Source organism: Acomys russatus, chromosome X (genome assembly GCF_903995435.1).
Source record: "Acomys russatus chromosome X, mAcoRus1.1, whole genome shotgun sequence".
NCBI lineage: Eukaryota > Metazoa > Chordata > Mammalia > Rodentia > Muridae > Acomys > Acomys russatus.
In genome coordinates, this window is record NC_067169.1 from 98,430,486 (window position 1) to 98,457,764 (window position 27,279).

At 35.5% G+C, this 27,279-nt stretch overlaps 1 protein-coding gene across 3 annotated transcripts in view; it reads right to left on the minus strand.

The window, feature by feature from the left end:
• Positions 1-27,279, minus strand: part of Tenm1 (teneurin transmembrane protein 1) — an 873,613-nt gene that overhangs the window by 703,833 nt on the left and 142,501 nt on the right. For 2 of the 3 annotated variants that reach the window (XM_051141408.1, XM_051141405.1), the window contains one exon: positions 20,487-20,516. The exons of the other annotated variant lie outside the window; for it this stretch is intronic. The gene's annotated coding sequence lies outside the window, so the exon portion shown is untranslated. The remainder of the gene's footprint in view (positions 1-20,486; positions 20,517-27,279) is intronic. 3 annotated transcript variants of the gene reach the window in all.

The window sequence follows — 27,279 nt, forward strand, 5'->3', positions numbered from 1 at the left end:
GAAGAAATAATAAACAAATTCTTCAGGAGGGAAATGTTTAATAGACCTTGATGCATCCACATGAAGGAACAGTAGAGAGCTACTCAAAAGAATGGTAAAAAATGATCTTATGCTGATACAGGAAGTTTCTGAAAACATAATTGAGTAAAAGCAAATCAAGACAGAGGAGAGTGTTGGGAAAGGCTACTAATAGGCGATCAGAACGGGTGGTATGATTATAAACTAGGGTAGGTATGAAAAGGACACTAATTTTTAATAGACTCTCTTCACCATTATGTGACTATTTCATGTGTATCATGTTTAACACAATCTTACTTATATACACTTATTAAGTTAACATTAGTATATCTAATATATAAAGTCATGTTATTTTCATATATCCATAGAATTTTGTTGCTATCATCATAAAATGAAAAAAAATTATATCATCTCAGGAAGCAAAATGTATCCATTAGTACTCAGTCCTCACTTTCTATGTTCTTCTCAGACTTCCATTTCAAATTCTATAAGTTAAATTTTCATCTCTGTTAGGTTTCCAAACTTATTATTTTTTATTGTTTATAATTTAATTAATTTATTCAGATTACAACTCAATTATTATCCAATCACTTGTATTCTCCTGTTCCTCCCTCCCTCCCGCTTTCACCCTATTCCCATCCCCTAGGTCTATGTCAGAGGGGAACCGCCTCCCCCACTATATGGTCATAGGCTATCAAGTCTCATCTTGGTGGCCTGCTTATTCTTCCTCTGAGTGTCACCAGGCCTCCCCACCAAGAGGAGGTGGTCAAATATTGGGTACCAGAGTTCATGTCAGAGTCAGTCCCTGCTCTCCACATAACTGTGGAGAATGTCCTGTCCATTGGGTAGATCAGAGTAGGGGTTCAATGTTTACTACTTGTATTGTCCTTGGTCAAACTTACTGTTTTTTAAATTGATGAATAAAATAATTATTTATTATATACATAATGATTTGAAGCATTAGAATTTTATTAAATAAGCTAGTTAAATATGTATTACATTAATTAACATGTTACTACTCATAGATATTATCTTGTGATGAGAACACATTCACCTTCTTATTATCTTTAAAAAAAATACAAAATATTGTTTGCAGTAGTCATCATATTATATCAAACAGTAGTAAGAACATTTAAAATTTGTACTTCTATGATGACTTTAACAATTGCCCAACATCTTCCCAAAGTATCTGAACTTCTTCAGCCACTAGTAAAGAATCTAACTCTGAACTTATATCAGATCAACTTTTCATATTCTGTAGAAAATAGAGTAGAACACATTTATTGTTTTTGTCTGGCTTAAGTATGTTCTTGAGACTTTATATAAATGGCAACATGTAAGATATTGCCATTGTAAATGGAATATTTCACTGAAAAATGTTTCCAATGTTAACTCATGTTGTAGCATGCACCAGAGCCTCTAAGTATGGTTACTATTCATATATACATACATATATATTATGGAAATATAAATAATAACATATTTTGCTTATTTGGTTTATCCATTTAAGAGTTTCTGGACATTTAGTAACATCTACTTTTGCATTAGAAGAAATAGTGATGTTATGGCATATAAGCATTTATGCATGAATTAATTTTTAAATAAGTAACTTAAATTATAAAAATAATATAATCAGTATAACAATTATAATATCTGCTAGGGAAAACTTATATATGAGTGTAATGTAGTTAAACATAGAAAAATATATTTTATATCAAGATATTATACCACCAGTTATTTATAATATGGAAATTTCAAACAAAAATTTATTAGGAAATAAGTTGGAACATGTTGGTTCTTTTGAAAAATTTTAGTTATAATTAGCTTTATTTTATTATGGAATCAATATTTCATTCTATGAAACAGAAGAAAATGAGATTTTCATATTTTAAATACAGTTTGTTAAAGATAAAATGCCAATTATCATTTATATTTTTGCTCTACCTAATATTTTATTTATTCTTTGCAAATTTCATCTATGAAATATAACTTGCCTTCTCCTAATTCTCCATAGAACCCTCCCACCACATCTAATTATTTCATGTTCTTTTCTTTCTTTTTTTCTCTCTTTCTTTCTTTTTTTCTCTCTTTCTTTCTTTCTTTCTTTCTTTCTCTCTTTCTTTCTTTCTTTCTCTCTTTCTTGACAGGGTTTCTCTGTGTAGCCTTGGCTGTCCTGGACTTAGTTGGTAGACCAGGATGGCCTTGAACTCATGGTGGTTTGCTTGTCTTTGCCTTCCTGAGTGCTGGGATTAGAGGTGTGCTCCATCATGCCTGATTACATGTTCTTTTCTTTTGAATAGAATTCACTGACTCTAATGGGAAAGGGGACTGTCTTTTCCTCAGCAGCCAATAACTACCAATGGAGCTTCAGCTTGAGGTCGGGCCTTGGGAACCACATCAATGCTGGGTAAACTGGCTTGATATTGCCCAGGTCTTATCTATGTGACAGTTGCTTTTATGCAACAACCTTAGCATCCACGAGATAGCATTGCACAGCATTCCTCCTTTGACTCATATTCTTTATATACTCTGGTAGATTGATTGTGACTAGACCCCGTAAGCTCATGTATACTTGGCCCTTAGTTGGTAGAACTGTTTTAGGAAGGATTAGGAGGTGTATCCTTGTTGGAGTAGGTGTATCCCTGAAAGGCTTTGAGGTTTCACAAGTTCATTCCATTCCAATTGCTGCTCTCCCTTTCTCTTGCTTTTGGATCAAGTGTAAACTGTCAGTTACTCCAACCACATGTCAACTGCCCTGCTTCCATTCTCCCAACATAACCATCATGACCTTACACTCTGAAACTTGAAGCAAGCCCCCAATTAAATACTTTTTAAATATATTACCTTGGTATTTATTTATAGCAAGAGAAAAGAAACTTAGACCTTCTTTCTTAAAGAACATCTACTTTCCCTATAAGGTATTGATAACAATATCACATTATTCCAAGGATTGAAATATCAAGTTGTCCCTTTCTATTTTTCATTCATGTCCCTAAAAGATAATCTGAAATCTGAAGAAGGATCTGGATAACACAACATGTTCTCACTGTATCAACTTATGATAGTTCCTGTATGTGTAAACTTGCTGTGCTTTAGTGCTCATTTTCAGCTCAAACATCAGTCTAGATGGTGCTTTGAAGGAATATTTTAAGTGGTATTAAAATTTAAGCCAGTAAACACTAAGTAAACTAAGTAAAGCTCATTATTCTCTATAAAGTGGGTAAACTTCAACCAGGCAGTTGGTAGCCCTAAGGAAAGAGCCCAGGCTCTTTCTTGAGACTGGGGTTCTCAAGAAAGAACTGCCAACAGACTGCCTTCAGAATCATGCTATAACATTCACATTCTTTATGGTTCCTTGCAAGGCTGCCATGCAGATGGCTAGCCCCCAAAATGTCATAAGACAGTTTCTTAAGAGTCTCCCAGCTATATTATTTCTAGGTCTCTTTATCATATTTTAGGTCCGTAGACAGATGTGCAAATAAATAAGGTTTATAATGGCTCTTTGTGACGATAAATCTTCATTGTTAATTTATTGGATTTGTGATCATCTAGGTGATGCATCACTTGACATAAATATGATAGTGTTTCCAGGGAGGTTGAAATGAGGAGAAATGATTAACTCTGAACGAGAGCGGCACCATACTATCTGCTGGTGTACTAGAGTGAGTAAGAATGGTAAAAGGAGGATGCCAGTAAGGAGCAGTACCTTTCTCTCTCTCTCTCTACCTCTCTCTCTCTCTCTCTCTCTCTCTCTCTCTCTCTCTCTCTCTCTCTCTGCTTTCTGACTTTGGATGCAAAGTCACTGCTTGCCCTACAATGTTCCTGTCTCCCTAGGATCAACTGTACACTCAAACCATTTCTTTCCTATGCTGCTTCTTGTTAAGTATATGGTTTAAAAATCAAGTAATAAACTCTGTTTACCTGAAAAAACCTGATTACTAAAGCATCAGTGTCTGTTGGTATCAGTGACCTGCTTCTCAGGTCATTTCTGTCAAGTCTAACCATTTTATAATTGAAAATCTTGACAAGATTTTAAGTGCTGTGTATGAATATGCACATGAACCACAATGGAAATGGGGTAATCTAAGGATCATTTAGGATAACAATTTGTAATAAAAATTAAAACCAACAAAATAATATGGTTATGAAAAGTTTTTCCATAGGTGTGAGCTTAGAAAAGTTGAAGGGTAAAGCAAAATTATAAAATTATCATTTTAAACATATACAATGTGTTGAAAAACATTCAGTTTCCTAGTTTCCCCAAACTACTTTATAGTATAATTATATGGTTCCTGGAGGCTAGTTATAATTGAATTATAGGGTGTCTTATTCACAGCCTAGCTAGAGAAAAAAAATTGCTCAGCTCTGCTTTGCGGTTCTCTAAACACCAGCTAGAATACTCATGAGGCAGCTTATAATTCAATTATAACTCCCCTCTGGGAACCATATAATTATATAAAAAAGACCTAAGCCATCATATGTTCTCCAATTATTTTTTGTTATGAAAGGATTTGTCTAAAGTCTTATATTAAATTTGAATAGGTATGAGTCACTGGGAACCTCAAGATTTACCCAGATACTCAGATAATAAAGCATATTGACCCAGATACAAGGAATAAATTTACTTACCAAAATAAAAATGTAAGGTATGTATACATTTCTTTGGACATACACACCACAATCATTTGTACATGAAAACACACATGCTTATATAAAACCACCACTATCAACATGAGTAGACTCAATAAAGTACATATAAAAATATTCCTTAGAAATTGCAGATATATTGGAAATAAAATTTGGGGGGCAATTTTTGCTAAAGTACAGAACAGGAAGTACTGACATTTTATTAGGTATTTGTGATCTATACATTATATAAAATATATAGGTGGATATGTGCAGCTTATGTGAAAATAATATGTCATTTTGGAGAAGTGGTGTGCGCATATAAAGAATTTGGTATTTTTGTATTTAAAGGGAGGATGTGTGTGTGTGTGTGTGTGTGTGTGTGTGTGTATGTGTGTGTGTGTTGAACTATAAGTATTTATACTTATTCCTAATTACCTAACTTAATTTTTATTATTATACAGGCTTCTATAATGTCTTTTCATAGAAATGTACATTTCATGAGATAATTCACCCATGAGATAATTCTCTATCATTCTACTTATTCCCCTTTCCCTTCAGCTAACTTTCTTTCCACCCCAGATAGTTTTGTGTCTACCTTTATGGCATATCAGTATACACACACACACACACACACACACACACACACACACACACACATACATATACATATATAAACATATACATATTGCTTGTACAATAATTATACCTTGAAGCTAAAAACAGACTAATGCATTATGGCAATTTGTTAATGGTCCAAAACAGTATGTATTCTGCAGAATAAGTCATGAGGACAATTGATATTGATCTCCTTCATTGGAAACTTGCTCTCCCTTTCTACCTCATTTATTTATTTATTTGACATATAGTCATAGAGCACTTGCTCTGTGACTGGCATCATGATTTCCCTCAGAACACACAGTTCATTTGAAAGTACATTTGAGCTCATGCACACACACACACACACACACACACACACACACAGAGACAGAGACAGAGAAAGACAGAGACAGAGAGATACCTGTTTTAGGAAGACATATCCCATTATCTTATTTTAAACTGAGTTGAAAAGTCTATGACTTATTTAATTCTACATAGATTTAACATTTGCTCTTTTTTTAGCACTATGCTTGACTAGAGTACTTAAGAAAGAAAAGGAGTATCGATAATAGACCATAAACTAGCAAACCTTACATTTTAGTTTAAAAGCCAATGTTAGCTTATAGAGGAAAGACAGAGTTGACATTGGGAAGCAATGAGATTATTAAGTGTGCAATATAGAGACAGAGTGAGCCACAAGTTATGCATACTCTGCAAGTTTGCCTCTGAGACAGTAATATGATTATTGTAATATTTCAGTGTTTCCATGCGTAATGTATGTCTTCAAGTAATAGAGTGAAAGTTTGACATCATAGGTCATGAATTCATAATGTAGGGCTTCCAGCTCTGACACTAATTAATAATAAAGTACTAGAAACTTACTTTACCTCTTTATGTCTCCATGTGGTCATATGTAAGGTGGAGACAATAATATAATTTATCTTAAGAGGTTTATATGAAACCCTTTGAAAAATTGTTATGGGTGAAAAACTTTGAATAGTTTGTATTGCATAGAAAATAGTTGTGGGGTGAGCAGGGACTGCCTCTGACATGAATTCTGATGTCCCCAATTTGGTCACTTTCTCTTGGTGGGGAGGCCCTGCAGGCACAGAGATGAAGGGTGTCATCCAGGCTGTCTTGATGAGACCTGATAGGCTGTGGTCATATGGTGGGAGAGTAAGTTCCCTTCTTTTAGAGGTCTAGAGGAAGGAAATCGGGCAGAAAAGGGAAGGGGGCTGGGAATGGTAAGATACAAATGAGGGGATAAGAATTGGGATGTAGGTTCAGGCCCTGAGAATCTAGCTGAGCTCGGCATGTGGTTCAGGCCCAGTGTCCCTGGCTGGACTTGGCAAGGGACCCAGAAGGCTGTGGATACCTTGGCCTGACCCAACACTCATTCAGAGACCCAGAACGAGTGCAGGACCCACAGCACAGGGGAGCTGAGGATCACTAGCTGTGAGAGTCGAAAACGACAGGGCTAACCTCCTGTCATCCATATCAGTGAAGCATCAGAGCTTCAACCTACGGAAATCGTGAGAAAACAAGTGAATCTATCATCAGACTCCCTCCATCCAACTCTGGAAGCTACCCAACAAAAACAAAGACGGCAAGATGTCTAAAGGACAGCGTAAAAGCATACGCAAAAAACCCCAAAACAATATGGCGTCTCCAGTTTCCAGCTATCCCAAAGAAAACAACCCAGAGAACTCAAATACAACGGAAATACAAGAAAATGACCTCAAATCCTTAGTAATGAGGGTGATAATGGAGGAAACAAATAAAATTAGTAATCAAATGCAGGAAAATGCAGACAAACAGGTGAGAGACCTAAAAGAAGCACATAGAGTGGAACTGGAAAAATTTCAGGAAAATGCAAATAACCAGATGAAAGAAATAAATAAAACAGTTCAATCTCTGAAGACCTATAAAGTGGCAATGGAAGAAACTCAGGAATATACAAAAAATCAGATGAAAGAAATCAAAAATTCAGTTCAAGATCTGAAGATGAAAATGGATTCAATGATAAACACACAGACAGAAGAAAAACAAGAACGTGAGACCTCAGAGAAGAAGGCGAGCAACACAGAGGTGAGTTTTTCTAACAGAATTCAAGAGATGGAAGAACGAATCTCAGGTCTAGAAGATACAATCACAGATCTTGAAGCAAACATTAAAGAAAATGCCAAATCTGGAAAACTCCTGACACGAAACATCCAAGAAATTAAGACACCATGAAAAGAAGAAAACTGAGGATAATAGGCATTGAAGAAAGAGAAGATATCAGACTCCAGGACCCAGAAACTATTCTCAACAAAATCATCAAGAAAATTTCCCCAAACCAAAAAAAGAGATGCCTATAAACATACAAGAGGCCTACAGAACACCAAATAGAATTGACCAGAAAAGAAAAACTGCCCGCCACATAATAATCAAAACACAAAACGTACAGAACAAAGAAAAAATATTAAAAGCTGCAAGGGAAAAGGGCCAAATAACATTTAATGGCAAACCTATCAGAATTACACCCGACTTCTCAGCAGAGACCATAAAAGCCAGAAGGGCCTGGACAGAGATCCTGCAAACCCTAAGAGACCACAGATGCCAGGCCAGACTACTTTACCCAGCAAAACTATCAATAACCATTGATGGAGAAAACAAAATATTCCATGACAAAAACAAATTCAAACAGTACCTATCCACAAATCCAGCTTTACAGAAGGTACTAGAAGGAGAACTCCATCACAAAGGGTCAAGCTACAACCAAAACTACTCAGGAAATAGTTAACTACACCGTGGCAAAAACACAACTACACAAATGCTCGACTGGAAACAACATCAAAATTAAGACTCTTAACAGTCATTGGTCATTGACATCTCTCAACATCAATGGTCTCAATTCTTCAATAAAAAGACACAGACTAACGGAATGGGTGTATAAACAAGATCCAACATTCTTCTGCATTCAAGAAAGACATCTCACCCATAACAATAGGCATTACCTCAGGGTAAAAGGTTGGAAAAAATATTCCAAGCAAATGGTCACAAGAAGCAAGCAGGCGTAGCCATTTTAGTATCGAACAAAATAGACTTACAACCAAAATTAATCAAAAGGGATGAGGAAGGACACTTCATACTCATCAAAGGTAAAGTCAACCAAGATGACATCACAATTCTGAACATCTATGCTCCCAATAGAAGGGCACCCACATTTTTAAAGATCTGCAAAGAAAGCTTAAACCACACATCGATCCCCACACAATAATAGTGGGAGACTTCAACACCCCACTCTCACTGAAGGATAAGTCATTGAAACAGAAACTAAGCCGAGAAATAACATCATTAACCAATGCCATGGGTCAAATGGATCTAACAGATATCTATAGAACCTTTCACCCAAACAAGAAAGATTATACCTTCTTCTTTGCACCTCGTAGAATCTTCTCCAAAATTGATCACATCGTAGGTCACAAAGCAAGCCTCAACAGATACAAGATGATTGAAATAATACCTTGTATCTTATCAGATCACCATGGTCTGAGGCTGCAATTCAACAACAACAGAAATAACAAAAAGCCTACACGTACTTGGAAACTAAACAACTCTCTGCTAAATGACACCTGGGTCAGGGAAGAAATAAAGAAAGAAATCAAGGAGTTTCTGAAATTCAATGAAAATGAAGGAACAACATACTCAAATTTCTGGGATACATTGAAAGCAATGCTAAGAGGAAAATTCATAGCACTAAGTGCCTTTAAAAAGAAATTGGAAACATCTCACATAAGCGTCTTAACGACACAACTGGAAGCCCTACAAGAAAAAGAAACAGAAACACCCAAGAGGAGTAGACACCTGGAAATAATCAAACTCAGGTCTGAAATTAACAGATTAGAAACTAAGAAAACAGTCCAAAGAATCAACAAAACCAAGAGCTGGTTCTTTGAGAAAATCAACAAGATAGACAGACCATTAGCCAAACTAACTAAAAGGCAGAGAGACAGTATTGAAATCAACAAAATCAGAAATGAAAAGGGAGACACAACAACAGACATTGAAGAAATACAAAGAATCATATGATCCTACTTTGAAGGCATATATGCCACAAAATTTGAAAATCTAAGGGAAAAGGACAATTTTCTTCATCAATTTCACTTGAGAAAGTTGAGTGAAGAACAGATAAACAAGCTAAATAGTCCCATTTCCCCTACAGAAATAGAAGCAATCATCGATGGTCTCCCAACCAAAAAGAACCCAGGGCCAGATGGTTTCAGTCCAGAATTCTACCAGACCTTCAAGGGTGACCTAATACTGATACACTTCAAGCTACTCCAAAAGATAGAAATGGATGGAAAATTACCAAATTCATTCTATGAGGCCATAGTCTCATTGATACCTAAACCTCACAAAGACTCAACAAAGAAAGAGAATTTCAGACCAATTTCTCTTATAAACATCGATGCAAAAATACTAAATAAAATACTTGCAAAACGAATACAAGAACACATCAAAGATATCATTCATCATGACCAAGTAGGCTTCATTCCAGGCATGCAGTGATGGTTTAATATATGGAAATCCATCAATGTAATCCACCATATAAACAAATTAAAAATAAAAAACCACACAATCATCTCTTTAGATACAGAGAAAGCATTTGATAAAATCTAACACCCATTCATGTTTAAAGTTTTAGAGGGATCGGGGATACAAAGCACTTTCCTCAATATAATAAAGGCTATATACAGCAAGCCAATAGCCAAAATCAAAGTAAATGGTGAGATACTCAAGGAAATTCCTCTAAAATCGGGAACAAGGCAAGGCTGCCCACTCTCTCCATATCTCTTCAATATAGTACTCGAAGTTCTAGGCAGAGCAAAGAGACAACAAAAGGAGATGAAGGGTATCCAAATGGGAAAGGAAGAAGTCAAATTATCCCTATTTGCAGATGATATGATAGTGTACATAAGTGACCCTCAAAATTCCACCAGAGAACTCCTAAAGCTGATAAACACCTTTAGCAAATTGGCTGGATACAAAATTAACTCAAAAAGACCAGTAGCCTTCCTATACACAAATGAGAAGCTTGCAGAGGAAGAAATTAGGAAAACCACACCCTTCACATTAGCCACAAGCAATATAAAACTTACAGGAGTTACTCTAACTCAGCAAGTGAAGGACTTGTTTGAAAAAAATTTCAAAACTCTGAAGAAAGTCATTGAAGATGACATGAGGAGATGGAATGATCTTCCTTGCTCATGGATCGGGAGAATTAACATAGTAAAAATGGCCATCCTACAAAAAGCAATCTACAGATTCAATGCAATCCCTATCAAAATACCTACACAAATTTTTTAAAGACATTGAAAGTTCAATTCTGAACATCATATGGAAAAACAAAAAACCCAGAATAGCTAAAGCAATCTTGTACAATAAAAGGTGCTCTGGAGGAATCTCCATAACTGATCTCAAACTGTACTATAAAGCAATAGTAATTAAAACAGCATGGTACCAGCACAGAAACAGGCTGGTTGATCAGTGGAATTGAATCGAAGACCCAGATATGAATCCACACACATATGGTCACTTGATTTTTGACAAAGAAGCCAAATGCATTCAATGGAAAAAGGATAGCATCTTCAACAAATGGTACTGGTCTAACTGGAGGTCTATGTGTAAAAAAATGCAACTGGACCCATATTTGTCACCTTGCACAAAACTCAAATCCAGGTGGATTAAAGACCTCAACATAAACCCAGAGACACTAAGTCACTTAGAAGAAAAAGTGGGGAGGAGCCTGGAACATATTGGCACAGGAGACAACTTCCTGAACAGAACACCAACAGCCCAGGCTTTAATGTCAACAATTAATGGGACCTCATGAGGATGAGAAGCTTCTATAAGGCAGGAGACACTGTCAAGAGAACAAAGCGACAGCCTACAGACTGGGAAAAGATCTTCACCAACCCTACATCTGACAAAGGTCTAATATCCAAAATATATAAAGAACTCAAGAAATTAAACACCACCAAACCAAATACCCAATTGAGAAATGGGGCTTGGAACTAAACAGAGAATTTTCAACAGAGGAATATCAAATGGCTGAGAAACACTTAAGGAAATGCTCAACCTCCTTAGTCATCAGGGAAATGCAAATCAAAACAACTCTGAGATTCCATCTTACACTCATCAGAATGGCTAAGATTAAAAATTCAAGTGACACCACATGCTGGCCAAGGATGTGGAAAGAGAGGAACACTCCTTCATTGCTGATGGGAATGCAAACTAGTACAGCCACTTTGGAAATCTATCAGGTGCTATCTCAGAAAACTGGGAATAGGGCTTCCTCAAGACCCAGCTATTCCACTCCTTGGAATATACCCAGAAGATGCTCCAGCACACAACAAGAAAATTTGCTCAACCCATGTTCATAGCAGCCTTACTCATAATAGCCAGAACATGGAAACAGCCTAAGTGTCCATCAGTAGAAGAATGGATAAAGAAACTGTGGCACATATACACTATGGAATACTACTCAGCAATTAAAAACAAGGAATTCCCGAAATTGATGGATAAATGGATTGAGCTAGAAATGATCATAATGAGTGAGTTAACCCAGAAGCAGAAAGAAAGACTCAAATGGTATATACTCACTTATATCTGCATACTAGCCCAAGGGGCATGTCCCACAAAAGCCTTCAGTTACCAGGAAACTGGGAAAGATGGTAGGACATCCTATTGGGACTCTAGATGTGAGAAGCATGAGAGAATAGCAAAGTAGAAGGATCCAGAGGTCCTAGAAACCTACAAGTAGGACATTATGATAGGCAGATTTGGGCCCAGGGGTCCCGCTCAAACTAAGGCACCTGCCAAGGACAATACAGGTGGTAAACTTTAAACCCCTACCCAGATCTAGCCAATGGACAGAACATTCTCCACAGTTGAGTGGAGAGTGGGATATGACTTTTTCACGTACTCTGGTGCCTCACATTTGACCATGTGTCCTGGAGGGGGAGACCTGGTGGCACTCAGAGGAAGGACAGCAGGTTGCCAAGAAGAGTCTTAATACACTATGAGCATATACAGGGGGAGGTAATCCCCCTCAGGAACAGTCATAGGGAAGGGGAATAAGGGGAAAAGGGGAGGGAGGGAAGAATGGGAGGATACAAGGGAGGGGATAACCATTGAGATGTAACAAGAATAAATTAATAAAAAAAAGAATTGGGATGTAATCTGAATTAATTATAATAAATTTTTATAAAAAAGAAAGCTGTTAGCCAAAAAAGAAAAGAAAGTTCTTAGTAAGTCAGCTATTTATTTTCATTGCTTTCTCTGTCATCATCATTTGGTAATATTCAAAAGAGACAGAAGGAATGTTTTTCACTATTTTATGAATTGCTTGTGTCTGGAAACTATTTCTATTGTCATATTTTAAAAGGGATTCTAAGAAGTAAAATTAATTTCATATATAAGACAAGATCCTGAATACCTAAATCTAATACAATATATGAATCATACAGACTGGAAAAATGCAGCAAAGGTAGAAGCATTCTCTTGAGAGAATCAGTAAAGATGGGTGAGTAGCAATACTGCTAGAGTCAGTGATGTAATGACAGTTGTCAAACAAATCTTTGGGTACATAACTAGGTAACCCATATTAGACATCTGTCTTTTCAGTAAAAAGTTATTTTTAGAGTAACAGAATACCTAAGGCATCACAATAATAAATTGAAAGCCAAGATTCATGAGGAATGAGTATTAAAAACATTTACATTTCCTGGCCCTTGGGAAAAATGTCTAAGAGTAATGACTTATCTTTACACTAAGAAGCCACTGGCACTAAATGTCAGTAGAGCTATAAGAGCTATGGTCTGAATATTGCAATGGATTAGGTTATTCTCTTTTAAAACAGGATAAATAAATTGGTTAGCAAAGGAAATGGGTAAATATATCTCACATTGGTAAGGCATCATATGAAGTCCTTCACAATATGTGTCTATGATCTTTCTCTCTCCCCTCCCTCCCTCCCTACTTCCCCTTACATCCCCTCCCTCCCTCCCTTCTCCTGTCTGTCTGTCTGTCTGTCTGTCTGTCTGTCTGTCTGTCTCTCTCTCTCTCTCTCTCTCTCTCTCTCTCTCTCTCTTTCTCTCTCTCTCTCTCTCTCTCTCTCTCTGTTACACACACATTATTTTGGAATATAAATCAATGTGCAGTAATACCAAAGGAAGTCAAGAGTTTTAATCATTGTTTTCAGTTCAGAGAGATTAGCAGCTTTTAGTTGTATATGTACAGTAATTCAGCAGAATGATGAAAATGAGGTGAGCACAACTCATATGACTATAAAGGTCAGCTATGAAAAGTACAAGACCGATGCCTAGTTTTATACCAGCTCCCCCATAAATGTCTGTATTCATTGTCTGATTTTGTAACCCTCAACTTCAAAAAGTCATTAGGTCAAATACAATGCAATTAGAGGACAGTGACTTGGATAATTAAATGTACCTTGTTTGTATGCATTACATGCCACTTGTCATAAAAGTGGTTTGGAGAACTCAAGTGACAGGAATAGGTGATTTCCAAATGTTTTTCTAAGCCAGAATTTCCACTTAAAAGTGGGTAAGCTGATAGGAAGTAAGAGTTATAAGGGAGATAGTGTAAAAAACAAAAATGCTTGAAGCAATGAAATCAGGATTGTCATGATGTTAAGATATCTCACATTGTCTGGGACTTCTTCACCAGTTCCATTTCCTACTGGCTTCTAGCCCACAGTCCCTCTCAGCAAAAAGCATGATTCTGAGCAGAGCTACTTATGTTAATGAGCAAAAGCTGAGAATTAGTAGCTGTTTTAAACTTTCTTCATTGTTAACATCTTTACAATCTCCAAAGAGAAGACTGCGTAAGGGACATCATGCAACATTAGGAGGCTCACTGAACTGAGGGAATTTTAAGGTTATGTAAGAACACTGTTACTTCCTTTACACTGGCTCTCAATGTTGTCATCTAAAAAAGGTAGCAGCAAATTAAGTGGTCAGAGGTCACTTTCAGACTGAAAATATATTGTAATTCTACCAATATTGTGGTGACCTTTGAAGACTATTTTGTGGTATTTTTTGATTGTTTTTGTTTGTTTGTTTGTTTGTTTTTGTTTTTCAAGACAGGGTTTCTCTGTATAGCCTTGGCTGTCCAAGACTTGCTTTGCAGACCGGGCTGGCCTTGAACTCGCAGTAATTCGCCTGTCTCTGCCTCCCCAGTGCTGGGATTAAAGGCATGCACCACCATGCCTGGCTGTGATATTTTCTTTTTTTTACCGGAGAAATTCAGTACGTTCATTTTTTTTTGACGATTTTATACATGTATTTAATACATCCTTTACTCCCATCTTCTATTATATATCTTCAAAGTCTTTATCCCACATTCATGTCTTTTTGCTTTGCTCTTTGAGGCATTCTGTTTAACTAGGGCCATCTGTGGGACCATTGGTTTGAGGTCCTGGTTTCTTTTTTTTTTATTTTATTAATTTATTCATATTACGCTAAATCTGGATATTTTCTTAAGACAACTAGGAAAGGCAGTGGAAATCAACTATCATTTCACATAGTCAATTAAACTAAATGAAGACTTTCCAAACTACATATTACATTCAGATAAGGCTGGGAATGCAGGCAAAATAGTGAGATTTCTACTGACTACAGAAGAGAATGCTGCTGGACACTGGGGTGAATTCCAGGTGAGATTTCATCAATTTATAATAATCCCTTTTCATTCTCATTTAAATTTACATATTTTTGCGAAAATTTGTCAATTGTTTAAATATGAAGATGTTTGGTATAAAGGAAAATAAAAGACCCAAACATACATTGTTTATAGATATAGGCTCAAGTATTTTATTTTTATGATAAAGAAAAGACAGCTCAGATCATGAACGTTCCTTTTTCAGCATATGAGAATGATAGTTTACCAAGGTACTTGAGCCATATTAACCTCTCAATCTTACACTACACCACAGAAAAGAGTTAACTCTTCTTAGAATCTAAGAAAAGCCATTTTAGGAAAGAATCCAACTCCATCAAACATTTAATGACAAGAATAGCTTCCCAAATATTTTAGACCATTTATTTCCAAAGTAATATTAGTGTTCTCATAATTTGACTTTGTTGTATTGCAAATTCCTAGATGAAAGAATTTTTATCAGACAGTCCAAGGGCAAGAATTCAAAATGTTGTTTTTTGACAGAAGAGGGGTCTATTATTAATGTAGTCAAGTATTTTTTCCTATTCTTCTCGATTTAAAAGGTATTATTATCTTATTTAAACATTTTCAGTTAGTCCTTTGTCTCACTTTTGCAGGCCTCTAGTAACTCATGTTCATTCTTCAAAAGCAATGTTCTTTTAAAGAGAATTGGTAAGGCAGAACAAAGTTTTGTCATGGTAGGACTGTGGCTTTCATGATGCCTAAGTTTGAAACTGTTTTCCTAAGTAGATACTTCTGATTTTTGTTTTTGTTTTGTTTTGTTTGTTTTAGAAGAGACTTCTGTTTTCAAACATTTACCTAGAGAAAATTACTTCTAGCTCCTGTCTAAACCTTTATACTCCCCTCGTTTTTCTCCCCATTCTTTGTCTAGAGAATAAAAGTTGTCTTTGAAATAGCCTTCAATTTTCTAAAATTTCAGTGAAAAGTTGGTTTAGAATTGACCTGCAGTGTTTTGAAAGAAACGTGTTCAAAACAAGAGTAATAACTAATATACACTGAAGCACATATGATTTTAAGTAAACACTTATTTGTATTGTTGAACAAAGAAATGCAAAGTCATAACAAGCCACCGACTTAGAAATAATAAAAACTGTTATTATGATTCACTGGGAATTAAAAATTGCCCTGGAAGAAGCCAGCTAAAATAAAAAGAGGTGATGATGTGACAATTTTAGGAGTTACCATTTTTGATGAATTATGCTATATCAGTTGCCATAAGATATTTTAATTTGATCTTCTCTATGACTCTCTGTTTGGTTGATATAGAAAACATTCAGAAAGCCAATTATTAAATAGGAGGGAACAAAACCAGCAAAAATATTTAAGATTTTTTTATCCTGGAATGTTAAAGACTAAGAAGAAAGGTGTATGAACAAATCAGGTATTACTTCAGGAAACTGATGAATGGAGTCAATGAACAATAAAACTAAAATGTATAAGTAAGTTAAATATAGGTGTGCCATTTGGGGAATAATGGTCAGCATGGCTATCTTCCAGGTAAGTTAAACCTAAGAAAAAAATAGGTAATAAGCTTAGTAATAAGTTTATATTACACATGAGAAAAATATATAGTGACTAAATCTGATAACATAAACTTTTTAATAGAAATATTGGCTGGAATCTAGAGCATTAAACATATTAGGAATGTGAAGAAAAAAATCTGCATGAAGATTTGTAAAACAAGAAAATATTAGACTTGGATTTTGATGACATTTTCCATGAAAGTTCCGTTTCTCATAAGAAAAAACAGGGTATTGCAGATGATAGAAAGCATTAGCAAAGACATGAAGATAAGAAACATGAATGACTCATTAATGAGATAATTTCACAACATCCTACATGCAAGCAATAAGAAGGATCAAAGTGTAACAGGAGGCAAGGCAGTTATGCAATAGAAAAAAATGTAAATGCTGTTTTTACTTCCTTTGATGATGAAATGAGATGAGAGCCATACCCAAGCTTTACTAATACATGGCTTGGACTGACCCCTTTTGATTTTATCTAACTATCCCTAGGCCTAGTCCTGGAAGCTTCTAGTGTCTCTACAATCAAATCTTTTACAAGCCCAGACCTTGAATGTTTCAGCTTCTAGCATCTATCTGATAACTTAGGCCTAGAATGTTTACAGACTCAGAGATTTACTGCCGAATCAAGCCACTCTTTTTAGTTCTTTCTGGACTCTGGCTGGCTAGTTCAATTCAGTTGTTCTGGCTTAAAACTCCTCTCCAAGCTGACCAATCCCAGCTGGCTTCTCATTGCTTCTTATTGAATTGCTTTGCTTAGCTTCTCAACTCCATGAATCCCACTGCAGGAACTTAACTTGCACTCAACTATACTGTACTTCCAGACTATTGTACTGTCTAAACAAACTCTCTTTTCTTTCTGCACTGCTCTTAAGTAGCTTCTTTTTCCTATCTGTTCTCATGAGAGTTGGTGTATCCTATCTCTGACTCATTCTGTCAAATCCTGGTTTGTCACTTTGTCTGTTCCTCAATTGGAAGTCAATGTTTGGAATTAAAGGTGTATACTAAAGCTGTGTCAGCATACCAGCCAGAAGTGTTAATGTTGTGTCATGTCTATATTTCAGCCAGAGGGATTAAAGATGTGCATTAAGAGTGTGTCTGTATTTCAACAGGATCACACAGACCTAGGTCTTTGGATGTGATTCCTTGCCAGAGTAGTCATGTTTCTGGATTAAAATCTTGTAAACAATACCCAAAACTAACTTTTTAGTAGGAGAGTTATTTTAATATTTACCCCATTTTCTGAAAGACATGTCTATTTTAATGTTCTATCCACAATAACATCATTTCCTCTTATTAAAGACATCAAATCTAAAATACTGAAATGTGTTAGATGTATCAGCTTGATTAGTGATGGGTTTGATGTTCTTCTGAATAAAGACTAACAGAGATGGGCAGGCATGGAATAGCTACTTCAGAACTTCCCCATCCTTTTCTCATTGTCTAATATAACATTTCCATATATGTTACAAAACAATATGAGTATCTGTAAAAGAAGAGTATTTAGAGAAGGCAAGTATTTGAGTCCATTTTAAGCTGGAAATTCTAGTCCATCTTCCATACAAAGCTCATCACATAGATATATCTTCTCTTCAGCATTTTTCTTTATGATAAACGTTTCAACTTTAATTCACTCTTTTGCACACTACATGATCTCTCTTCTTTTGTTTGCTTGATTCCTTCTGGATACCATCATGGACTCAGTCTATGTTTGCAACAAAAAGCTCAATGCTATTTTGAACAGACTACTTTTTCCCCTAAAGCAGCCAGTTCTGTCTTTTACTAATTAGGATTTTATGTACAGTAAAACTTTAATTAAATGAAGCTCAACTAATGAAACATTTAATTTCATGTTCTGTACTCAAACATTTATGAGAAAAAGAAGCCTGATATCTAGGATTTATTAAGCAGATATCTAGGATTTATTAAAAGAAAAACAATTTCATCTCTCAAGAAATGATGTACTATCATAAGGATTCATGCCAGTGTCCAACTTTACATTCACAATAGTAACTGATTTCAGCATAAAGAATATGAGACTCTGAGAAAGTAATACAAATACTAAAGTAAAACACAATTATCTTTCCTAAACTGTGCTCAGGAAGATAATACATTTCAATTACAAAGACTGAAATAAAAGATAAACTTGTTACTTTATTTTAAAGTGCCTTAATTAGCACTCTCCTCTACATATTATAGTTAATTAAGGAGTTTTCATGTTACAAATATTTGTTTATCACTGTAATAATGTGAAGAATAAATGGTTCATCTTTATCTCTGTAACTATCACTGATATGTTATCTAAGTGTTTATTAATAATTTTGAGTAAATTAATACACAAATAGTTACTACCACTAAGCAGCTGCAGGAGACTAGACTTTTCATGTTAAAAATGTTGCTAGCACTATATTTACATATTGTTTTTGAGAAATGTAAATGAGATACAAAATTATAACTGATACACATTCTGTGAATATCTTATTAAGCCATAGAAAACTAAAATGTATCTTAAAAGTCATCAAGAACTACCCAATTTTATGTATTTTTTTTGGATTTTACTTTTGGTTTTCAAGACAGGGTTTCTCTGTGTAGCCTTGCTTGTCCTGGACTTTGTAGACCAGACTGGCCTCAAAATCACAGAAATCCACCTGCCTCCGCTTCCTTGAGTTCTGGGATTACAGAATTGTGCCACTACACCTGGCTCCAATTTTATACTAATTTTAACGATAAATGTACAATGAAATTATTTGGTTTCTTGCTATGAATGTGGAAGTTTTTTTTTAAAGAACAAGCTGCCTCCACAATTTGCAAGCAAGAAATAAACATGTTTGTGCTGAAACCAAACGGCACTCAGAAATGGCTTTCCCTTTTCACATTTTCTTCTGTTTTATTGGGAGTGTATCTTGTGTATTTATTTTATATCATTGTTACTCTAAAATCAATCTGATGATGTTTTAAGAGACAATAAAAGCCAGAAATATATAGCATAGATTTATCTATCAGTGACAGCATTGCAAGAAGAGCCATTTACTGTAATTTGTCAGTAATTTATAAGAGTACTAGTTGGAAGCCAGGACATCAGGATTTTCTTTGTGTTATCAAACAAATAACTCTACATTTTAAAGGAAATATAATTCTTGGTAAGTTAATTGATCACTCAGGGACTATCATCAGGCTAGGTTTGAGGGAGGTGATGAACAGGAACTCTTCATAAGTTTCAGGGAAGAAATTATAAGGCAATATTGGACCCTTCAGGTCTAAGAGGATTTGTCATTACTCCCACATGTTACATCATATTTTGTATTTAAATTCCTTGAATGCTATGTCATGTGCATATAATATTAACATCACTTAATGTATTTTTATTGTTAAAGTGGTGGTGATAGACATTCGCCTTACAACATTAAGAAATTGGATGCTGAGGCAGGTGGATCATTGTGAGTATAAGGGTTTCCTGGGCTACAAAATGATGCCTTGCCTCAAAATAAATGAAACAAAGAAGATCACCTTTTAAAATCAACTTTAAAATTATCAGTCTCAAGTAATAATGCATAAAATTGGTCCTAGACTCCCCTCCATACACAATGATATACATGGTGAGAACACAACAGCAAGAATTCAGGGGCCACTAGTCAAAAAAGAGCGCCAAATATTTTAAATTACATTTTGTGTATCACATTGCATCACAAAAGAAAAGGATCAGAAATGTGTAGTGTGCTATTAATCCTCTAAGCACTTTATAATTTCTGTTTGTTATAGAAGTAACTTACACTGGAAAGAAATTTAGCAATTTATGAAAATATTGAGAATAACAATAAGGGAAAAATACATCCCTACCCTACCCTGCGTCCATTTTAGTTTGTTAGCTGTAGTGCTGATGGTGTTTAGAGAAATGGGATAAATTGAGGAAGAAGAGATTAAAGGCATTCTAAAACTTAATGAATGAATAATCAACTAAAAATATCACGTACTTACTTTGCTGTAATGGCCAATCATAAAATGTACCTGTAAAAATAAAAAGGCAATTTCAATTTCCTTGATCTTTTATGTTTATATTATCAAAAATGAGAGCAATTTTAAAATTTTATATCTGAAAGGTCAGCTAAGAAAAAATGGGCTTTTACAATTTTATTGTGAATATTTCTTTACTCTTATAAATGTGATTAAAACATAAATTAGGAGTGATATGTTGTATTTTTCATTTCTGTATCTTAACTGTCAATACTGATATTTTTTCTATGGCATTGTAAGTATGTGGGTAAGAAAATGATTATTCTCAAAATAAATCATTGCATGCTAGTAGGCAGGAAGCTCTAATGTCTGCCAAGGTTCCTGTCCAGTTTATCACTTCAAGGTCTACCTAGTGCATTTTTGCTTCATTAATCAATGGTTGAGCACTTAACAAGTTTCTTCCCAGTAAGGGTAAATCACTCTCACACCCCATCACTGCAGGGCTGAGCTGGAACAGATTATTGCCATGAGAAATTACTGGGATGCTTGACAAATGAGCCTATAATGTTTCATTCTTTCCCTGTCAGGTAAAATTTAGTGGAATTAGGATTGACATCAAAGGCATTTCTGAAAAGGTCATGATCTTAGCACATCACTTAGATCAAGCATTGTAAGGATTTGTTTCAAGATAGGTGGAGAATCTTTATAATTCTAGACTACTTGGATAAGACATTCAGAGGTCCTCTGCACCCCAGTACATCATTGAATTTGTTGAAGAGCTAGACGACAATAATGTTGACAGGGCGGCTTGCTTAAATAACTTACACGATTCGAAGGCAACTTAGTGCTTATATGATACCATGAGTAGTTTAAGAAAAGATCAGCAACTGGATCATCATTCATTTTACATACATGGATTCACAATACTATCTTTACCCTACATAATCTTAGCATGGCCATTTTAAATGGAAACTTTTCTCACTCAGCTACATGCCACATCACACCAAATAAAAGATACCACAATATTCTGTCATTCCCAAATTGGCCTCTGTGATGTGTAGTGTTTTCAATTTGACAGGATTTGGAATGATCTAGAAGGCAAGCTTCCATATAGACTTGTGGGTGATTATTTAACCCCTCTTCATGATTTTAATGAATTATATTAAGTTTATGAGACAGAAAGATCATTCTAAGAGTAGGCAGTACCATTTCCTAGGTTGGGATCCTAGATTACAAAAAAAGAGAAAGTTAACTGAGTACAAGTATTCATCATTCTGCTTCCTGATTGTGAATACTATCTGATTAGTTGCTTCAAATTCTTGTCCCATTGACTTCCTGCCATGATGGATTATAACTTTGGAATATGAGTCACAGTCAACTTTTTAAAGGTTTCTTTTATGATAGAATTTTATCAGAATAACAGGAGAAGAAATCAAGCTTCACAATGGCTTGTTGCAACACTAGACAGCTATGGCCAGGTCAGCCCAATTCTTAGCACCCCACTGCTCTTTATCATTAGTGCCTGTTATCATATGAACCTTTTCATTTCTTCTCATCAATCCATGGTATTTGTAACCCATATTCTACCAGTCTTTTTCAGAAGCCTTATCTGATTTTCATTTGTTTCCAATTTCTCACATTCCAATAGTACAGATTCTGTATAGTAGCTGCTCTATTTATCAGACTTATTTCATGCTCCACTTCATTATTAATATTATTTCTCTATTCTTCCTTCTTTTTTCATATTTCCTCACAATCTAAGATCAACCTAGTTCACCACCTCCTAGTAAAGGACAAGTTTGTTTAGAAGACATTTACTGATTTCTTCTAAAATAATCAAAGATATCATTTATAGTATAGTCCTATAAAATTATCATCATATAGAATTTGTTACTTATTTTCCAATAATATAATTTTCATTTCTTTCTTGTTTATTGTTTATTATTTTTCTATTTTTATATACATTTATATTATTATATATATGCAATGAACTACATAGAGCAATAAGAACTATGAAATAATCAGGAATTATATAAATGCCATATTCATAATATTTTGACTATTAATATTTGGACTACCTTGAAGAAACCATCTTCCTATCTTGGCATGTATAAAATTCTGAATGTTGACAAATAAGGGTCTAATTGCATTTTTCTACATGTAGACATCCAGTTAGACCAGCACCATTTGTTGAAGATGCAATCATTTTTCCATTGAATAGATTTGCCTTCTTTGTCAAAAATCAAGTGAGCAAATGTGTGTGGATTCATCTCTGGGTCTTCAATTCGATTCCATTGATCCACAGGCCTATTGCTTTGCCAGTACCATGCTGTTCTAATTACTGTTCCTCTGTGTACAGTTTGAGATCAGGTATGGAGATTCCTCCAGAGGATCTTTTATTGTATAGGATTGTTTTTACTATTCTTTTGTCACCATGCACAAAACTCAAGTCCAAGTGGATTAAAAACCTCAACATAAAACCAGAGACATTAATTCAGCTAGAGGAAAAAGTGGGGAAGAGCCTGGGACACATAGGCACAGGAAACAACTTCCTGAACAGTACACCAACAGCCCAGGCCTTAATGTCAACCATTAATAAATGGGACCTCATGAGGCTGAGACGCTTCTGTAAGGCAGGAGACACTGTCAGTAGAACTAAGCGACAGCCTACAGACTGGGAAAAGATCTTCACCAACCCTTCATCTGACAAAGGTTTAATATCCAAAATATATAAAGAACTCAAGAAATTAAACACCACAAAACAAAACAACCCAATTGTGAAATGGGGCTTGGAACTTAACAGAGAATTTTCAGCAGAGGAATATCAAATGGCCGAGAAACACTTAAAGAAATGCTCGTCCTCACTAGTCATCAGAGAAATGCAAATCAAAACGACACTGAGATTCCATCTTACACCTATCAGAATGGCTAAGATCAAAAACTCAAATGACACCACATGTTGGCGAGGATGTGGAGAGAGAGGAACACTCCTTCATTGCTGGTGGGAATGCAAACTAGTACAACCACTTTGGAAAGCTATCTGGTGCTATCTCAGAAAAATGGAAATAGGGCTTCCTCAAGACCCAGCTATTCCACTCCTTGGAATATACCCAGAAAATGCCCTACCACATAACAGGGACATATGCTCAACCATGTTCATAGCTGCTTTATACATAATAGCCAGAACATGGAAACAGCCTAAGTGTCCCTCAGTAGAAGAATGGACTAAGAAACTGTGGTGCATTTACACTATGGAATACTACTCAGCAATTAAAAACAAGGAATTCCCGAAATTTGTGGACAAATGGATTGATCTAGAAATTATTATAATGAGTGAGTTCACCCAGAAATAAAAAGAGACAAATGGTATATACTCACTTATATCAAAACACTAGTCCAAGGGATACATACCATGAAAATCTTTACTTACCAAGAAAGTGGGTCAGAGGAGAGGACATCATATTGAGACATTAGGCGAGAGTAACACGGAAGAATAAGGAAATAGTAGGACCCACAGGGTCCTGGAAACCTACAAGAAGAACTTTATGACAGGCAAATCTGGGTCCAGGGGTCCTCCTCAAACTAAGGCACCAGCCAAGGAGAATATAGGCAGTAAACTTCGAACTCCTACCAAGACCTAGCCGATGATCATGATATTCTCCACCGTTGAGTGGAGAGTGAGATCTGACTCTCACACGAACTCTGGTGACCACGTCCCCTGGATGGGGAGACCTGGAGGCACTCAGAGGAAGGATAGCAAGTTACCAAGAAGAGACTAAATATTCTAAGAGCATATATAGGGGAAGGAGGTCTCCCTCAATAACATAGGGGAGGGGAGAAGGGAGGAAGTGGGAGGGAGGGAAGAATGGGAGGAAACAGGGGAAGGGCTAACAATTGAGATGTAATATGAATAAAATAATAAAATGGAAAAAATAAAATTCTGAATGTAAATCAATATCTATCATATCTTATCTCAGCTCAGCTATACAAGGTTTACTTCCAATACTTAGAAGGTGCCAGTGCAGGCTGCTTAGGATAATTAACACAAGTTCATTGTTAGTTGATCAAATCATGGTAATGTCAGTTACTAGTCTATTTTTGTAACAAGAATATACATCCTAGCTGTAACGGATAGATATTCTATAGATAGATATGTCTTCAAAAACCTCAGTGACCTAAAGAATATGCCATTTAAAGATGTTTTTGTTAGTTTAAAGATTATTTGACATTAAGACAGATTAACTCCTTGTAACATCTAGCTTATCTCAAAGAAGATGATGATTATTTCTTTATTTAGATGGCTTCAAATGCAGCAAACCAGCCACTGGCATTTGTCACTTTTAATTCCAGCATGGTTTATTTACTTATTAACTTGATAAAACCTAGACTCACTTGGTAGTGAAGTCTCAATGAGAGACTGTGTAGATTAGGTTGGCTGTAGGCTTGTTTTGTAAAGCATTTCATTAAATGGGTTAACTGAAACAGGAAAAGCCACCCTGTATCTGGACAGCACTGTTTCATAGGCTAGAACTATACTGGAATGGAGCAAGTGAGTTGAGCCCAAGCAATGAGACCAGCTGCTTCAACTTCCTGAAGCCTTGAGTTTGCCACTATGATGGGCTATAACCTGGAACTCTAAAATATAGCAAGTATTTTCTCCCTTAAGTTGTTTATGTCAGAGTATTTTTAACAACACAAAAGGAAACTAAGAAAAAAATCATTATATATTTTCCCTTACCTTTTGATTTTATTTAAATTTCAGAAAGTTCCCTTCCCATTCCTGCTTCAAAACGCTCCCATATATATACTCTCCCTGCTCTTCTTCAAATTCATGTACTATTTTTCATTAATTGTTATCGCAAGCAAACACTCACACATGTATGTATATATATTTCTAAATATAACATGTTAATTAAATATAATGTTAATTACATGTGTGTTTTTAGAGCTGACCATTTGGTACTGGACAATCATTGAGTTTGTTCTTGACTTATAATTGACATTAGGAAAGTTCACTCACTTGAAGTCTATAATTTAATTACAGTTTACACAATTTGTTGAATTGTTCTATAATCAGCACAAATCAATTTTGGAACATTTGTGCCACTTAAGAAACATCTCTTTGCTCATTTGCATAACTTCCTATCCCTGACTTCACTGCAGGCAACACCAATCTAGTTTCTATATGTATAGATTCTTTTTTCCTCCAGAACTTTTCACATCAATAGGATCATAACATGTCTATAGCATCCAGATTTGTTATTTAGCATAATGTTTTGAAGAATTATTATTTACCTGGAGGAAAACCAACTTCAAATATTTGATTATGTGTTGAAGGACTGTTGCACACATTATTACATTATTTTGGGAAATGCAGAAATGTGGGTCATAGGAGGTGGATCCTAGCTGGAGAAAGTGTGGGGATGACATGTCTTTGGAGGGTATGTCTCATGTTTGTCTGTCCTTCCTGTTTCCTTTCTAGTATGTAGCTCTATTCCCCAACACATCTCTAACATAATGCACTACCATGGCCCAGTGGCACTCAGAGGAAGGATAGCATGTTACCAAGAAGAGACTTGATATTCTATGAGCATATACAGGGGGAGGAAGTCCCCCTCAGGAACAGTCATAGGGGAGGGGAGTAAGGGGAAAATGGGAGGGACAGAAGAATGGGAGGATACAAGGGATGGGATAACCATTGAGATGTAAGAAGAATAAATTAATAAAAAAATTTAAAAAATAAATAAATATATTAAGATATAAAAAAAGAGACTATGAACTAAAACTCATCTTTCTTTCCATTAAATTATGTTGCAGGTAATAGTCATAGAAAGAAAGAAATAATAACAGATGTTCTAGTTATTAGAGATAATAGTGTTATAAAATATAGTGTTATAAAATATTTGGATATAAGTTTTGTACAAATATATGCTTTTATTGCATATATATATGTACTTGATTAAAGCATTTTTCACATGGTAAATTTTTGTTGAAATTTCTTTCATATCAAAACAGCATATCTTGGAAATATCAGTTTTTAAAATTAAATTTATTCTCCTTGACTCCATAGTTTACAGTATTTCCATATCCCCATGCAGTCAGTATTCTTTAAAGTCGTAGTTCTGTAAGAACATGCTGAGAATTCAATTTAATTTTTGCTAAAATTTTTCATTTGCCACATGACCATTAAGTTCCTTGTCTATATATTATTCTTTAAAAAAATAAATATCTGCTAGAGAAACAACTCCAATCTGGCAGCATGTATGAGGCCCCTGGGCATGATATCCAGAAATACATAACCAGGCCTAGCACACTTGTAATCTCAAAATGTGGGAGTTCAAGGCATGTTGAAAAGTTCGTGGTTGCCTTTTGCTATATAAGAATGAGCCACAGCAAGTGTCAACCCCCATTTCTTCCCAGGAGCCTCCCCCACCCCAGGTCTTCAGCTTGTCCCAGAGATGCCCCAACACCAATTTCCCTTCTTATTTCAGCCCTCTGACTCCCATTCCCAATCTCTTCACACATGATTCCCATGCTCCAGGCCCCCTCTCCACCAACTCTCTTACCCACTTCCCTCTCTCCCTCACTTCTGATGTCTATGATATCTTTTTTAATTTCCTCTTCTTGGTGGGATTCAAGTATCCTTCACTTAGCCCTGCTTGTTAGTTAGTTTCATTGGGTTTGTGGATTGTAGCATGGTTATCCTGCACTATATGGCTAATATCATCTTATGAGTGAGTGCATACCATGTGTGTCCTTCTGGGTCTGGGTTACCTCACTGAGGATGGTCATTTCCAGTTCCATCCATTTGCCTGCA